The following is a 6,733-nucleotide window of genomic DNA, read 5'->3' on the forward strand; positions in this document are numbered from 1 at the left end:
ATAAAAGGGTTATTTATTTAAAAGGAAAAACTTACAGATCACCGTCCTAGACAACAGCCTCCTGCAGGAACAGGAAAAGCGTCTGATAGTCAGAAGTGGAATCCGAAGTAGGAGAGAGAGAGAGAGAGAGAGAGAGAGAGAGAGAGAGAGAGAGAGAGAGAGAGAGAGAGGGCTGCCGCCACTTATGTTTAAAGTAAAAGACACCACACCCCCAGTGGGCTGGTACCTCAAAGTCTATTGGTTGAAGTAGCAGAAGTAGCTCCCGCAGCATTCGATTCCACACCCCCCTAAGCAAGCTCAGACTGCATTACAAACGGCCACTTGATTGGCTATTTTAGTCTCCACCCACTTCATCTGAATTTGATTTATCCCCAAAGAACTGATGTCTATAGCCAGCTGTGGCAGAACACCTTATTTTTTTGTTTGTTTGTTTGAGACAAGGTTTCTCTGAAGCCTTGGAGCCTGTTACAAATAGAATAGAACTAGCTATGTACACCAGGCTGGCCTCGAACTCACAAAGATCTGCCTGCCTCTGCCTCCCGAGTGCTGGGATTAAAGGCGTGTGCCACCAACGCCTGGCTGGCAGAACACCTTTTTAACATCAGAGCCCAAGGCTGGGGGTATCTGCGACTTTGACACCTGCCTGCTCTAACTAAATATTGGCTTCCAGGGTCCAGCCAGGCCTCCTAGATGAAACCCTGTCTTTAATAAAAAGGAGGGAGGGGGCAGGACGGTACCCACCTTTAATCTCTGTACTCAGGAATAAGAGGCAGGAGGAGCTCTGTGAACAAGCATTGCACATGCGCATAGGTGAGAAAAGGCACAGGCACTGTTTGAACCTTATCTGTGATACCCAAGGTAAAGAATTAAGATGGAAGCCTGGAGGTGGTGGTACAGGCCTTTAATACAGGCACTCTGGAGGCAGAGGTAGGCGGATCTCTGTGAGATCAAGGCCAGCCTGTCTAGAAAAGCTAGTTCCAGGACAGTCTTAAAACTGCAGCAAAACCCTGTCTCGAAAAACCAAAAATAAATAAATAAATAATAAAAGTTAAAAAAGAAAGAAAGAAAGAAAGAAAGAAAGAAAGAAAGAAAGAAAGAGAAAAGAAAAAGTACGCAGAAAAACAGTGGTGGTGGTTGTCTTTAATTCAGGCAGATGAAGGTGGATCCCAGTGAGTTTAAGGCCAGCCTGGTCTACAAAGTAAGTTCCAGGACAGCTATTACACAAAAAAACCCAGTCTTGAAAAAGCAAGAAAAAAAAAAGAAAAGGAAAAACCTACAGGCACAGTGACAGAATTCTTTGCTACATAGAGGAAAGAGAATCCAGGGCCGACCAAGCTACACACTAACAGTCCAACCTAGGCTACATGAGACCCAGTCTCAGAAATGACTAGTGTATACCTGACATCATTCCTGCAGGATTCTTTGGCCACTTCAAAACAACAAAGATACTGCGCAGTGAGGCAGCCTAAGGAGGACAGCCAGATCCTGTCCACAGAAAACATTAGCAACGCTGTTACCAGTGCCACTGCGGTTTTTCTCTTTATTTCTGTTACTGACTCAAGGCTTCGGATGAGCAATCTAGGCTGGTGTGGGACTTGCTATGTAAACCAGGCTGACCCTGAGAGGTGAGTTTCAGTCTTTTCAATGCTGGATCACAGAGCAGAAACACCGCAGCTGGCAAGCCAGGTTTTAGGAGACATACTTTATCACCCCACGTTTGTACAGAAGCTGGGTGTTAAATTGGAACTCATCCTGTAAACCAGACTGGCCTCGAACACACAGAGATCCACCTGCCTCAGCCTCCCAAGTGCTGGGATTAAAGGCCTGAGCTGCCACTGCTCTGCTCAAGTCCAGCTTTTTGTTGTTGTTGGTATTAGGAATTGAACTGGGGCCTTCTGCATGCTCTCCAAGCGCTCTACCACTGAACCATATTCTCATCCCACCCCATGTCCTGCTCTTTAGGAAACAAAGTCAGTTCCATTGCCAGGGGCCCCAATAAGCCTCCTGCCTTGCCTGGGGAGTACATAGTATTATTGCTGTGTACCAATACACCTGGGCACCTGCCAAGTGGTTTTTAGGTGGTAAATCTGTCTTTTATTTCTGGTGGATGTTCAACCCTTAATTCAATCTTCAATGTCTCTTGGCCATTTTTGTAGGGGTTAGAAAAAAATCAGTGGATGGGACTGGCAAATGCAGTTTTGGAGACAGTATCCCCAGGATGTTTTGGGGCAGGTCTAGGGGCCTTCATTGTACTGTTGTTTCCTCTGTGTTCATAGAATACACTCACGAATGTGTTGACATCACTCGTAGCCATTTCTACACATATTTTGCAATGAAATATATTGCACCCATTTTTCTTTATAAAGCCTGAGGCTGGAGCCCAGTGCCTCAGGTGTGCTAGGCATGGAATCTCCCCCCAGCAACATCCCATCTTTGTTTCAGTATTTCTTGCAAAGGCTTGACTACTAATAAATTTAAGAACATGAGTCTAAGGTGTGTGTGGTGGTGGACTTCTTTAATTGCAGCTCTCATGAGGCAGAGGCAGGTGGATCTCTGTGAGTTCAAGGCCAGTCAGATCCACAGATTGAGTTCCAGAAGAGCCTGAACTGTGTAGTGAGATCCCGTCTGAAAACAAAACAAACAAACCTCAAAGGATCAACTTCAGTGGATACAGAAAACAAAACTGATTAAAAAACAAACAAACAAACAAACCAAAAAACCACTTTAATCCCAGCAGATGGGAGGCAGAAGCAGCTGGATCTCTTTGAGTTCAAGACCAGTCTGGTCTACAGAAACCTAGTTTCAGCCAGAGTTACATAAAGAAACCCTGTCTCAAGTTGGGGGTGGAAAGAACTGCAGTCATTTGTGAGCAACCACACTCTACTTTCCATAATTTTCTTCACTTTCTCCTTCATATTTATTTATTTACATATTTTGAGATAGGTTCTCCTTATGTATTTCTGGATACCCTGGGACTCTCTATGTAAACCAAATTGGCCTGGAATTGGCAGAGATCCTCCTGCCTCTGCGTCCTGAGTGTTGGTATCACAGGTGTCTGGCACTGGAATCATAATTTTATTTTATTTCTTTATGTTGGTTTTGTGATATTTTTATTGATTTTTATTGATCTCTATATTTCTCTCTGCTCGACTCCATGCCTCTCTCCTTCCCTTCAATCCTCTGCCAAAGTCCCCATGCTCCCATTTACTCAGGAGATCTTGTCATTTTCTACTTTCCATGTAGATTAGATCTATGTATGTCTCTCTTAATGTTCTCATTGTTGTCTAAATTCTGTGGGATTGTGGTTTATAGGCTGGCTTTCTTTGCTTTATGTTTAAAACCACTTATGAGTGAGTACATGTGATAATTGTCTTTCTGTGTCTGGGTTACCTCATTCAAAATGATGTTTTCTAGCTCTATCCATTTGCCTGCAAAATTCAAGATGTCGTTATTTTTTTCTGCTGTGTAGTACTCCATTGTGTAAATATGCCACATTTTCCTTATTCATTCTTCAGTCGTGGGACATTTAGGTTGTTTCCAGGTTCTGGCTATGACAAACAATGCTGCTATGAACATAGTTGAGCACGTGCCCTTGTGGCACGATTGAGCACCCTTTGGATCTATACCCAAAGTTGTATTACTTGGTCTTGAGAAAGGTTTCCTAATTTTCTGAGAAATCGTCACACTGACATCCAAAGAGGTTGTTCCAGCTGGCATTCTCACCACCAATGCAGAAGTGTTCTCTTTACCCCCAACCTCTCCAGCTTAAGTTGTCATCAGTGTTTTTGATCTTGGCCATTCTTACAGGTATAAGATGGAATCTCAGAGTTGTTTTGATTTGCATTTCTCTGATGACTAAGGATGTTGACCATTTCCTTAAGTATCTTTCAGCCCTTTTAGATCATTCTGTTGAGAGTTCTCTGTTTAGGTTGGACATCATTTTTATTGGATTATTTGTTCTTTTGATGACCAATTTCTTGAGTTCTTTGTATATTTTGGAGATCAGACCTCTGTCTGATGTGGGGTTAGTGAAGATCTTTTCACATTCTGTAGGCTGTAGTTTGTCTTTCTGACTGTGTCCTTTGCTTTACAGAAGTTTTTCAGTTTCAGGAGTTACCATTTATTAATTGCTTCTCTCAGTGTCTGTGCTACTGGGTTATAATTTAGGAAGTGGTCTCCTGTGCCAACGTGTTCAAGTGTACTTTCCACTTTCTCTTCTATAAGATTCATTGTGGATGGCTTTATATTGAGGTCATTGATCAATTTGGACTTGAGTTTTGTGCATGATGATAGATATGGGTTTATTTTTATTCTTCTACATGTTGATATCCAGTAATGCCAGTACCATTTGTTAAAGATGCTTTCTTTTTTTTCCATTTAATGTTTTTTTTTTGCTTCTTCATCAAAAATTAGGTGTTCGAAGCTATGTGGATTGATATCAGGGTCTTCTATTTGGTTCCATTGACCCTCCTGTCTGTTCTTGTGCCAATACCAGGCTTTTCAGTACTGTAGCTCTGTAGTAGAGTTTGATGTCAGGGATTGTTATGCCTCCAGAAGTTATTTTCTTGTACAAGATTGTTTTGACTATTCTGGGTTTTTTGCTTTTCCATACGAAGTTGAGTGCCGTTTTTTCAAGGTCTGTGAAGAATTTTGCTGGGATCTTGAAGGGAATTGCATTGAATCTGTAGATTGCTTTTGGTAAGATTGCCATTTTTACTATGTTAATTTTGCCTTCCCAAGAGCATGGGAGATCTTTCCACTCTATGGTGTCTTCTTCAATTTCTTTCTTCAAATATTTAAAGCTCTTGTCATACAAGTCTTCCACTTGCTTGGTTATTGTTACTCAGAGATATTTTATGCTATTTGTGACTATTGTGAAGGTTGTTGATTCTCTGATTTCTTCCACAGTCCTTTTATCATCCTTGTACAGGAAGACTACTGATTCTTTTGAGTTAATCTTGTATCCTGCTATGTTGCTGAAAGTGTTTACAAGTGGTAGAAGTTCCTTGGTAGAATTTATCAGAAAAAAATGTCTGATATATTAAGTTCCTGCATAAGATGTTATATTGAATTATATTGATATAGTGTTAAACCTTATTCTATCCAAAACTTTCTTGGTCTGAACGTTAGAACCACTGTTTATGTTCAGAAAAACCACTGTTTATGGGTTCAGAAAAACCTGAATAGGATGGATTAAGCATTTTTATTTCTGTTGGAACAAAGATACACTTAGTGAAAGAGTGGAGAGGAATCAAAATTTTCTATACATTCTCAATGTTTAGAAGTGGAGATTGAACACTTATTTACAAACAATGGAAGAAAGATTTGATACTCTCAAAAGCATATACCCACAAAACACTGTATTTTACTATGGGACATAGATATAGAGAAATGGATAATCATTCATTTTATTTATTTATTTTTTACTTTTATGTACATTGGCGTGTTTACTGTTATGTAGGCCTGTGTAAGGTTTTAAGGTCCTTGGAACTGGAGTAAGAGACAGTTGTGATCTACCTTGTAGGTGCTAGGATTTGAACCCAAGTTCTCTAGAAGATCAGCTAGTGATCTTGCCTGTTGAAGAATCTCCAGATCAATGTGATAATTATTTTTCTTTCATTTTTTTCTTTATTGTGGAAAAAGTCAGCAGACCCTTTATCACTTCTGAAGTATAGGGTTCAGAACCTTTAGTTGGGATGGGTCCATTTCCACTTCACCACCAAAGGCTTCTGTCTTTCCAGGATGTCACTGCCCTTCAGGTGGCCTGGCTGCTATGTGCAGATCAGGAAAGTACATGTTCTTTCAGATCATGTGCCTGATGCTGTTGAGGGTGACATGTGCATTCTTGCTGATGGTGGCCCTTATGTATGAAGTAACTCATTTTCACTGACCAGATCTGCATTTCATTACCACTACAAAACCTTTGACATTGGCTCCACTCCCACAGTTTTACAGTAAATCAGCCTGTTGTAGTGGACAGAGTTGCAGAACTTCAGGGTATTGGGTATTGGTTCAGGGCATGTGTGTTTATTCCTTCTGATCAGGAAATTGCAGTAGTACCAAACGACCATCCATTGCAGATGCACACACATGATAGTGACTTTTCTTTTTATGGTGACCAGAGACAGAAAAAGACAATTATTCTTAATTAATGATATGGCCATTGGTGTGATCTTGTCTATGTTCCAGTGTATGTTTCCCTCATGAGCAAATAGTTAACGCTAACTGGAGTTAATAGGTTAAAAAAGAAGGATATGAAGTTTGTAGAAGATCTTGTTGGAGAGGCTATATAAGGGAGGGTTGTATATGGAAAACTGGAGGTAGAAATAATATTTCATTGTGGATATGTGCAAATCTTTCAAAAGTAAAAAAATTTGAAAGGGCATTGAGAAAAAAATAAAACGTTGTTCTAGAACAAAAATATTTAAAAATTGGTCTCACTTTTGTATAATTTCTGGCATTACATTTTGGCAAGAATACAGGACAGGGTTCCAATTTGAATGTTTATTATGTTATTGTATAAGTCTGTGGTAGTTTGAATGAGAATGTTGCCCATATTCTCACTCTTGAATACTTGGGCCACAGTTCTTTTTTTTATTGACTTTTATTGAATTGTACATTTTTCTCTGTTCTCCTCCCTGCCTCTCCCCTCCCTCCTCCAGCCCTCCCCCGAGGCCCCCAAAGGGCCACAATTCTGAGCACTGTTTGGGAGTCATTAAGGAGGTATGGTCTT

The 6,733-nt window shown here is 40.6% G+C and overlaps 1 pseudogene; it reads right to left on the minus strand.

Annotated features, from left to right (window-relative positions):
* Window positions 1-5,687: 5,687 nt before the first annotated feature.
* On the minus strand, window positions 5,688-6,092 carry LOC125397014 (large ribosomal subunit protein eL28 pseudogene; annotated as a pseudogene).
* Between the last annotated feature and the right edge of the window lie 641 nt (window positions 6,093-6,733).

Source organism: Myodes glareolus, chromosome 12, assembly GCF_982192425.1.
Source record: "Myodes glareolus chromosome 12, mMyoGla1.1, whole genome shotgun sequence".
Taxonomy (NCBI): Eukaryota; Metazoa; Chordata; class Mammalia; order Rodentia; family Cricetidae; genus Myodes; species Myodes glareolus.